Below are 12056 nucleotides of genomic sequence, written 5' to 3'. Positions count from 1 at the left end.
CATTAACTGTAACTGGAGCAAGAAATAAATTGGTGTTGTGTTACAACATGGATATTTCAGGGATTACTTGTTACCACAGCATAGCTGACATTACCCTGACTAATTAAAAAGTCTTGACCATCTTTTATGTATTCCAAGATGCATCATATACTTTCTTCCCTTCCTTCCTTCCTTCCTTCTTTTTCTTTCTTTCTTTCTTTCTTTCTTTCTTTCTTTCTTTCTTTCTTTCTTTCTTTCTTTCTTTCTTTCTTTTTCTTTCCTTCTTTCTTTTTCTTTCTTTCTTATTCTTTCTTTCTCTTTCTTTCTTTCTTTCTCTCTCTTCTTTCTTTTCTCTTTCTTTCTTTCTTTCTTTCTTTCTTTCTTTCTTTCTTTCTTTCTTTCTTTCTTTCTTTCTTTCTCTCTTCTTTCTCCTTCCTTCCTTCTTTATTTATTTATTTATTTTTTGTTTTTTTGTTTTGTTTTTGAGATGGAGTCTTGCTCTGTCCCCCAGGCTGGAGTGCAGTGGCGCGATCTCAGCTCACTGCAAGGTCCGCCTCCTGGGTTCACACCATTCTCCTGCCTCAGCCTCCCGAGTAGCTGGGACTACAGGTGCCCACCACCATGCCCAGCTAATTTTTCGTATTTTTAGTAGAGACGTAGTTTCACCATGTTAGCCAGGATGGTCTCGATCTCCTGACCTCATGATCTGCCTCATGAGCCTCCCAAAGTGCTGGGATTACAGGTGTGAGCCACCGCACCTGGCCTCATATACTGTTTCTTAAACTTTTCTTTTATAATAATTTGCTGTTGATGTATAGGAACAAAATTAATGTTATATGTTGATCCTGTAGCTAATAACCTTGCTAAACTCTCTTACTAATAATTTATCCATAATTCTTTTCCATTTTCTATGTTGATAATTATATAGTCTGTGATCAATCACAGTTTTATTTTTCCTTTTCAATCCTATATATTTACATTCTTTATCTTGTCTCACTGAACTGCCAAGGACCTCCAATACAATGCTAAACAGAAGTGGTGATACTAGACATACTTCTAATTTTCCTGACTGTGAAACAGGAAAGGTTAAAACAGTTCACCATTAGGTGTATGTTTGTTGTAGGTTTTATTAAGTTAAGGGAGTTGACTTCTATTTCTAGTTTGCCAAGGAGCTTTTATCATGAATGGGTCTAGAATTTTGACCAAAGCTTTTTCTGCATCTATTTATTGATTGCCTATTATGGGCTAAGCACTAATCATGCTTTCCCCTCCTTTCATCTATTAATGTAATAAACTATAATAGGTTTTTAAATGTTAAACCATTCTTAAATTTATCCTGGTGACATAGATGCTCTGGGTTCATTGTAAGCCTGTGTGTGTTGCCAGTGTGTAGCATAGCTGCTGGCATAATATAGGCAAAATGTTTTACTCATGTTCCTTATTATTTTACTTAATAAATGATATCTTTTATTACTGTATTTGTAATATTTCTAGTAGCAGAATACTATAAAACACGTCTTAAATAAATTTATGTTAAAATAAGGCAGAAATGTTCAACCAATCCCAAGATAAGGGTTATTATGTGACAGGAAAGTAGCCAATACTGAGTATTCTTTGCTCCCAGTTGCAGTTTCCTTTGGTGATATGAAAAATGTTTCTAGATCCATTGTAATATATTAGCACAAAGCTCTTGTCTTGTTTGTTCCTGGAAAAAGCTTTTACAGTCCGTAACTGCTGTTTTCCAAATTAGTCCCCCTAAGCAAATTAAAGAAAGCCAATCAAAATGACAATGTACATACTTTAATGTTAAATGCAAAAAAATCAGAATAAAAAATTATTAGTATATATCTCCTAATTTTGTTCACATACATATAAGCAAAGAAAAAATACTTGATGGAAATGAGGCTCATAGGAAACATATTAAAGTAGTAAACTCAAGGTAGGATTTGAAGTGATTTTTATTTTGTTAATTAGAAAATATTTAATTGACAAATGATTATATATACTTATGGGGTACAGTGTGATGTTTTGATATGTGTACACATTATACAGTGTTGAAATCAAACTGATTCCTGTATTTGTCACCTCATCTTAACTTTTCTTTTGTGGTATGTATTAGTCCATTCTCATGTTGCTACAAAGATACTACACAAGACTGGGTAATTATAAAGGAAAGAGGCTTAACTGACTCACAGTTTAGCATGACTGGGAGGCCTCAGGAAACTCACAATCGTGGTGAAAGGGGAAGCACACACGTCCTTCTTTACAGGGCTGCAGGAAGGAGAATGAATGAGTGCCCAGTGAACAGGGAATCCCTTTATCGGATCTCGTGAGAACTAACTCATTATCAGGAGAACAGGATGAGGGAAACTGCCCCCATGATTCAATTATCTCTGTGGGGACACAGCCAAACCATATCATGGTGCCAGCATTTAAAATCTATTCTCTTAGCAATTTTGAAATATTCATTATGTTATTAATACAGTTGTCGCCATTCTGTGCATTAGATCTCAAGAACTTAGTCCTCCTATCTAACTGAAATTTTGTATCCTCTCACCAACATGTCTCCATTGCCCTCTCACCCACCTTCCGAGGCCCTGGCAGCCACCATTCTACTCTTTTACTTCTATGAGTTTGAATTCTTTTGATTCCACATATAAGTGGAATCATGCAATATTTGTCTTTCTGTGCCTGGCTCATTTCACTTAGCATAATGTCCTCCAGGTTCATACATGTTGTTGAAAATGGCAAAATTTCCTCTGTTTTAAGGCCAAATAATATTCCACTGTACATATATACCACGTTATCTTTATCCACTCATCCATTGATAGACACATTTTGCCAATACTTTTTATATTTAACATATATTAAAGATAAGTCTTTAATTTTATCATTGTAAAAACATACATTTTAATTTTTCCTATATTGAGTTAATGCTTTTAATTTAAATTTTATGTATATTTTAAAGTGAAGGGTTATGTGTTTAAGTCTCTTGGAACTACTGTCTATTAATATACAATAGGACACCATGTGTGAAAGTTTTCTGAAATCTCTATATGATCACTCACTGGGTAAGTAACAGGCCTACACCAGAACCAGTGTTTCAAAAGTCATATTTTCCCAAGATAATTTTAAACGCCATGGCTAACCTACAAATCCAGAAATCAGCCCACTCTACAAACAAGGAATTGGGAGGGTGAAAATGATACATAATGCTAGATCTCTTCATATCTGTTCTTCTTCCCTATGCCCTCTTCTCAATCTACACACTCTCCTGGGGTAATTGCATCCTCTCCCATGGCTTCAAGTATCATCTCTTTGCTCAGGACTCATATTTTACTGCCTATGGAACGTCTCCACTTAAATGTCCCTGGGGAGCACTCACACTTAACTCATCCAAAATCGAAAGCAACATCTCACAGCTTCCTACTCTTATTTTCTCTTCCTTCAGTTACTCCTTATTTCTTAATAAATGATACACACATGAAGCCAACCTATTGACCAGAACCAGAAACCTAGGAATCATCCCATCATTCTTTGTATCTTTCACTACCCTGTATCAATTTTTAGTAACCAATCTTTGTGATTTCTACTTCTGAAATTTCTCTTGAATATATCTCCCTATTTCTATCCCAACTCTCTGGTCCAAGACATTATCATCACTCAGCTGGACCCCTAGAATAGCTTGCTAACTGGTCTGCTTTGCTTGCCTTCACTTTTAGTTCCCTATAATCCTTTTAACACAGTACAATCGGAACAATCTTTCTTAAAAATATGTAAATATTATCACATCTTTTCTCTACTAAAAATATTTTAATATCTTTTCAATCACTACCCTACCTAGGGTACCCCACTACAGCACCCTAGGTACCTTACCCCACTGCAGCCTATGCTCCAACCATTTAGAATTATTTGCAGTTCATTGAAGATGCTATGCTCTCTCTTGCCTCTGTGCATTTGCACATGCTATTCCTACTTTCTTGAATGCCCTTCTCTGCCTGGATATCTCCTACATAGACACTCACAGGTTAGCCAGGCATGGTGACTCACACCTGTAATCCTAATGCTTTGAGAGGCTAAGGCAGGAGGATTGTGTGAAGCTAGCAGTTTGAGATCAGCCTGAGCAACGTAGTGGGGCCCTGTCTCTACAAAACATTAAAATTAAAAAAATTAGCTGAGCATGATGGAATGTGCCTGTAGTCCTAGCTACTCAGGAGGCTGAGGTGGGGAGATTGCGTGAGCCCAGGGGTTTGAGGTTATAGTGAACTATGATTGCACCACTGCACTCCAGCCTAGGCAACAGAATAAGACCTTGTCTCAAAAACAAACAAGCAAACAAACAAAACCAAAACAACAACAAAAACAAAACCTCTCAAGCATCACCTCTTCCAAAAGCCTTCCTTGTTACCCCCAGTCCAGGTTAACTGCCAAATTAGGGTACATTCTCCATACCTCCATTACATTGCTTAACATTGGCACTGCCTAGTTTTACAGGTTACTCTAACAGACTGGTGAGCTATTTGAGAGCAGAAACTGTGTCTTGGTCATCTCAGAGTTTCAGAATTTTGTTCTTTTAAGTCTTTGGTTATGCACGTTTTACAATAATATATCTGCTCTTCTCAGCAAAGCTTCAGTTTCAGGTTTTTTTCACTATCTTGCATCCTACAATTTTCCTTCTATGGCAACACAAAATCAGTTAAAAATTACCATTATCTGAAAAATGTTGCTCAGAACTCAGAATACCTAAGTTTGTCTCCTTTCTTGGGATGAGAAAGAGAAAATATCTACAAGCAATGAGAACAAACCCAAATTCCTATGTCAGTAAATGACTTTGTGATAGAATAGAGATGCCACTTAAGGAAAATAAACTGCTACTATGGGAAAAGCCTTGAGAGGTTCTCAGTTTTGACTTCTTTATTTTCCTAAAGCAGGTCAAAATTCTCTATTATTTTCTCTAAAGCACAAAACACATTTAGTAGTAATTAAATTGTGCATTCAGAATTCAGTTCAAAATTGAGTAATTATAATAAAATAAAAAATATTTTGTTAAATTAAAATGGTATGAATAGAAATGAAATTTATTTATGCTATATGGGGCCTGGATTTGAAACATCTAGCATAAAGGTTTTTGATTAAGACATCTTAGAATTATAGGGATAATAAAAATATTCTTTTTCAGATAAGGAACGTTTTCAGGATTGGTGTGGTGGCAAAAAAATATGACATACATCTACAGTTTGGGAAAATACAGGATTCTAACTCACACATTTTGTCAGCTAGGAAATGTCTACTTATTCTACTTCCTGTTTCTGCTGTATCGTTAAGACTGAAAGGCTTTAAGAAGAAGACAGCTGCTAAAATTGAACATCAAAGTGCTTCCAAATTCCACTTGGAGCTTTCAGCATGGACCTAAGTTAATGAGTCAAGGACAGGATGTTACAAATGCTGCTCTCATTCTTCTTTAACATGCTCAGCGGTAGATATAAAATACCTGCTGAAATAGGAGTTTTATTTTCTGGACAATCTCAATCTGAGAGCAGGAAAGAGGTCAGGGGAAATATCGAACAATTAAATAAATGAGATTAATAGAAAAAGCACAACAAGCAAAAGAAACTTCCTAGAATGGCAAGCGTGTGTGTGTTTAAAAAACAGAGTTAACTTTTATTAATTAGATTTTATCATTTACTAAGACTAGTTAATAATTAGCTAATAGCTAACACCCACAAAGCAGATACTCTGGAACAGGCATTGTTTTAGGTGCTTTATATACATTAGTTCAGCCAGGAATGCAGGCACTATTAATCCTCATTTTTACAGATGAGGAAACTGAGTCACAGAGAGGTTAAATAAATTAACCAATATCACACAAAGCCAAGGTGTAAACCCAAGCAATCTGATTCCAAAGCTTCGGCAATTAAAACGCATGGGACTTTGGTTATTTGGATTATGTAAAAGCAATAAACAAATCTGAATGCATACTAGCGAAATTCCCTGCTCCCTTTCCCCTACTAACCTTGCATTGTCTCTTTCATTTGATGGTAGTTTAGGGGGTTAAACTAAAAAAGAGCAGTAGCCAAATGTTTGATTTTGATGCAAATCTCTCACTTATTTAAAGTACAAATATCGGACAATTTTAGTAGCTCAATTTCTGTAGAATTTTTTATCCAACAACTTGAGAGTAGAAATGCCATGATAGGCCATCTATAACCTCACCATGGCAGAGTTTTCTTATTTGACCTCCATTAAGAGAAAGTAACATATTTCATATTTAGAATCTTCCAGTCTAATAATGTAGTCTGCTGAGAAATAGTTTCATAGACATAGTTTTCACTAGCACAGAGAAGTGCAGAGTTTACTACACCATCAGATAAATGAATGCCTGGTCTAATATTTCAACAAAATTAAATGAATCTCATCTTAAGCAGGCCATTTTGCCCAGGAAAACTGGGCCCTGACAGGAAAGCTGGATCAATCAGGCCCAAGTTGCTTGCTAAGGAGACTGGATTATATCCAAGATGTGAAAGACAGATTACATTCTTCCTCACCTAATGCAAGAGATATGGCCCTGTTCAATTCTTAAAAGACACTAGGCAGTGAGCAAAAAATAAAATTTGAGCTAGGTGGCACGGCTCAAGCTTAATTGGTGATGTCAAAGCAATTGTATGAAGATTATGTGTTTCAAATGGCTCTAAATTTTAATCAGATATACTGTGGCAATAAAATGTAGCCATTGCTGCCAGTGTATCCTTGAAAGTGTATTGTCTCAGTATGCAACTCAAATTATTTATTCTGCCTGATTTAATTGTATAGCCTGATTGACAACACGAAGTGCAAACAGTCCATTCTAGTGCCTTTTGACTGGAATACCTGCGTGCAGGTTCATAAGCACTGCCAGAACAGTGATAAATGGCTACATAATCTTCTTCTGACACGTATAGCAGCACAGTGTGAAGTGTTGTTTAGCAGAGAAAACAGGGAGTGTTAATGATAAGCCAAGAACATGTGCTGGAAAAAAAATGCTAACAACAGGTGCAAACAATTTTCTGTGTGGAAAATCAAATATAGTTGTAATAATACATGATGGAACAGCAGACGTTTCCCAGACCAAGTATGACTTCCATCACTAATATTTATTTTTTTGAGTCACTTTTATTGACCCACAAAACGTTGCTTTGTTTGGAGTTTAATCAAAACAGAAGCAATCAAAGTATAGCACAAAATGACATTTTATTAAAATATATTTTACTTCTGCACATGATTTGCTAGCAGAGTAAATGTTAATGTCATTATATTCTTGCTTGATAAGGCTGTGAACTTTTCTCTTATGAGCAGGTGCTGAAAAAGGTCATATTTACACACTGACATTTTTCCAACTATAAAATACATATTTTAAATGTTTCAAAAAATATTCTTTTTTTTGCATATTTCAAATGAATTGGTGTTCTTTTTATGTTTTATAGTTTTTTTCTTTCTAACTTTTAGGTTCAGGAATACATGTGCAGGTATGTTATTTAGGCAAATTGCATGTCATGGGGGCTTGGTTTACAGATTATTTCACCACCCTGGTAATAAGCATAGTACCTGATAGGTAGATTTTTGATCCTCACCCTTCTTCCGCACATCACCCTCAAGTAGGCCCCAGTGACTGTTGTTCCGTTCTTTGTGTCTATGTGTACTCAGTGTTTAGGCTTTAAGTGAGAACACGTAGTATTTGGTTTTCTATTCCTGTGTTAGTTTGCTTAGAATAATGGCCTTCTCCTGTGTCCATGTTGTTGCAAAGGGCATGATTTCATCCTTTCTATGGGTGCATAATATTCCAGGATATATATGTACCACATTTTCTTTATCCAGTCTACCACTGATGGGCATTTAGGTTGATTCCATTTCTTTGGTATTGTGATTAGTGCTGTAAAGAATATATGTGTGCATGAGTCTTTGCGACAGACTTATGTTCCTTTGATTACATACCCAGTAATGGGATTGCTGGGTTAATTGGTAGTTTTGTTATTATGTATTTGAGGAATTGCCACGCTGTTTTCCACAATGGCTGAACTGACTTATGCTCCCACCAACAGTGTAAAAGTCTTCCTTTTTCTCCAGGACCTTGCCAGCCCCTGTTATTTTTTGACTTTTAAATAATTGACATTCTGATGGGTGTGAGATGGTATTACTTTGTGGTTTTGATTTGCATTTCTCTAATGATCAGTGATATTGTTTTTGATATACTTGTTGTCCAATGTATGTCTTCTTTTGAAAAGTGTCTGTCCATGTCCTTTGTGCATTTTTAATGGGGTTATTGTCTTTTTAAAATTTTTTATATTTTCATAGGTTATTGGGGAACAGATGGTGTTTGGTTACATGAATAAGTTCTTTAGTGGTGATTTGTGAGATTTTGTTGCACCCATTACCCGAGCAGTATATACACTGGACTCAATTTATAGTATTTTATCCCTTAATCCCTTCCCATCCTTTCCCCCTGAGTCCCCAAAGTCCATTGTGTCATTGTTATGCCTTTGCCTCCTCATAGCTTAGCTCCCACTTATGAGTGAGAGCATGTGATGTTTGGTTTTCCATTCCTGAGTTACTTCAGTTAGAATAATAGTCTCCAATCTCATCCAGGTTGGTGTGAATGCCATTAATTTATTCCTTTATATGGTTGAGCAATATCCCATCATATATATCACAATTTCTTTATACACTCATTGATTGATGGGCATTTGTGTTGGTTCCACACTTTTGCAATTGTGAATTGTGTTGCTATAAACATGTGTACAAGTATCTTTTTCATGTAATGACTTATTTTTCTCTGGGTAGATACCCGGTAGTAGGATTGCTGGATCAAATGGTAGTTCCACTTTTAGTTCTTTAAGGTATCTCCACACTGCTTTCCATAGTGGCTGTACTAGTTTACACTCCCATCAACAGTGTAGACGTGTTCCCTGATCACTGTGTGCATACCCACATCTATATTTTTGTTATTTTTTGGATTATGGCCGTTCTTGTAGGAGTAAGGTGATATTGCATTGTGGTTTTGATGTGCACTTCCCTAGTCATTAGTGATGTTGAGCATTTTTTCATATGCTTGTTGGTCATTTGTCTATCTTCTTTTGAGAATTCTCTATTCATGTCCTTAACCCACTTTTTGATAGGATTGTTTGTTTTTTCCTTGCTAATTTACTTTAGTTAGTTGTAGATTCTGGATATTACTTTTTTTGTCAGATGTATAGATTGTGAAGATTTTTCTCTCACACTGTGGGCTGTCTTTTACTCTGCTGACTGTTGCTTTTATTTATCTTTGTTTTTATTGCATTTGCTTTTGGGTTCTTGATCATGAAATCCTTGCCTAAGCCAATGTTTACAGGGTTTTTCTGATGCTATCTTCTAGAGTTTTTATAGTTCCTGGTCTTAGATTTAAGTCCTTGATCCATCTTGAGTTGATTTTTGTGTAAGGTGGGAGATGAGGATTCAGTTTTATTCTCCTAAATGTGGCTAGCCAATTTTCCCAGCACCGTTTGTTGAATAGAGTATCCTTTCCCCCACTTTATGTTTTTGTTTACTTTGTCAAAGATCAGTTGGCCGTAAGTATTTGGGTTTATGTCTAGGTTCTCTATTCTGTTCCATTGGTCTATATGCCTATTTTTATATCAGTACCATGCTGTTTTTGTGACTATGGCCTTATAGTATAGTTTGAAATCAGGTGATGTGATGCCTCCAGATTTGTTCTTTTTGCTTAGTCTTGCTTTGGCTATGTGGGCTCTTATTTGGTTCCATATGAATTTTAGGATTGTTTTTTCTAGTTCTGTGAAGAATGATGGTGATATTTTGATGACAATTGCATTGAATTTGTAGATTGCTTTTGGCAGTATGGTCATTTTCACAATATTGATTCTACTGATCCATGAGCATGGAATGTATTTCCATTTGTTTGTGTCATCTGTTATTTATTTTAGCAGTGTTTTGTAGTTTTCTTTGTAGAGGTCTTTCATCTCCTTGGTTAGGTATATTTCTAAGTTTTTTTTTTTTTTTTTTTTTGCAGCTATTGTAAAAGAGGTTGAGTTCTCAATTTGATTCTCCGCTTGGTCACTGTTGATGTATAGAAGAGTTACTGATTTGTGTACATTAATTTTGTATCTGGAAACTTTGTCAAATTATTTTATCAGTTCTAGGAGCTTTTTGGAGGGGTCTTTAGGGTTTTCTAGGTATACAATTGTAATATCAGCAAAGAGCGAAAGTTTGACTTCCTCTTTACCAATTTGGATGCCCTTTATTTCTTTCTCTTGTCTGATTGCTCTGACTAGGATTTCTGGTACTATGTTGAAGAGAAGTGGTGAGAGTGGGCATCCTTGTGTTGTTGCAGTTCTCAGAGGGAATGCTTCAACTCTTCCCCATTCAATATTATGTTTTCTGTGGGTTTGTCATAGATGGCTTTTACTACATTATGTCCCTTGTATGCCAATTTTGCTGAGAGTTGTAATCATAAAGGGATGCTGGATTCTGTTGAATGCTTTTTCTGCATCTATTGAGATGATCATGTGATTTTTGCTTTTAATTCTATGTGGTGCATCACATTTATTGACTTGCATATGTTAAACCATCCCTGCATCCCTGATATGAAAACCAGTTGATTATGGTGGATTATCTATTTGATATGTTGTTGGATTCAGTTGGCTAGTACTTTGTTAAGGATTTTTACATCTATGTTCATCAGGGATATTAATCTGTAGTTCTCCTTTTTGGCTATGTTTTTTCCTGGTTTTGGTATTAGGGTAACACTGGCTTCATAGAATGATTTAGGGAGGAGTCTCTCTTTCTCTATCTTGTGGAATAGTGTCAGTAGGATTGGAACCAGTTTTCTTTGAATGTCTGGTAGAATTTAGCTGTGAATCCAGCTGGTCCTAGAATTTTTTGTTGGTAATTATTTTATCACTGTTTCAATCTTGCTGCTTATTATTGGTTTGTTCAGGGTATCTAATTCCTTCTGATTTAAGCTAGGAAGGTTGTAAATCTTTCCAGGAATTTATTCATCTCCTCTAGGCTTTCTAGTTTATGTGCATAAAGGTTTTCATAGTAGCCTTGAATGATCTTTTGTATCTCAGTGTTGTCAGTTGTATTATCTCCTGTTTCATTTCTTAATGAGGTTATTTGGATTTTCTCTCTTCTTGGTTAATCTTGCTAATAATGATCTATCAATTTTATTTAATCCTTTCCAAGATCCAGCTTTTTGTTTCATTTATATTTTGTATTGTTGTTTTTTTTGTTTCTATTTCATTTTGTTCTGCTCTGATCTTGGTTATTTCCTTTCTTCTGCTGGGATTGGATTTCGTTTGTTCTTGTTTCTCTAGTTCCTTGAGGTGTGACCTTAGATAGCATGTGTTTTTTCAGACTTTTTGATGTAGGCATTTAGGGTTATGAACTTTCCTGTTAGCACTGCCTTTGCTGTATCCCAGAGGTTTTGATAGGTTGTGTCACTATTGTCATTCAGTTCAAAGAATTTTTTAAATTTTCATCTTCATTTAATTGTTGACCCAATAATCATTCAGGAGCAGGTTATTTATTTTCCATGCATTTGTGTGGTTTTGAAGGTTCCTTTTGGAGTTGATTTCTGGTTTTATTCCACTGTGGTCTGAGAGAGTGCCTGATATAATTTCAATTTTCTTAAATTTATTGGGGCTTGTTTTGTGGCCTATCATATGGTCTATCTTGGAGAATGTTTTTTTTTTTTTGCGTTGATGAATAGAATGTATATTCTGCATTTGTTGGGTAGAACGCTCTGTAAATATCTGTTATGTTCATTTCTTCTAGGGTATAGTTTAAGTCCAGTGATTCTTTGTTGACTTTCTGTCTTGATTATCTGTCTAGTGCCATCAATGGGGTATAGAAGTCCCCCAGTATTATTGTGTTTCTGTCTATCTCATTTCTTAGGTCTAGTAGTGATTTTTTAAATAAATTTGAGATCTCCAGTGTTAGGTGTATATACATTATTGTGATATTTTGCTGCTGGATGAGGTCTTTTATCATTATGTAATATCCCTCTTTTTCTTTTTTAATTGCTGTTGCTTTAAAGTTTGTTTCTCCTG

Source organism: Macaca mulatta, chromosome X (assembly GCF_049350105.2).
Source record: "Macaca mulatta isolate MMU2019108-1 chromosome X, T2T-MMU8v2.0, whole genome shotgun sequence".
In the NCBI taxonomy this organism is placed as follows: domain Eukaryota; kingdom Metazoa; phylum Chordata; class Mammalia; order Primates; family Cercopithecidae; genus Macaca; species Macaca mulatta.
Note: the sequence above shows the minus strand (reverse complement) of the source record.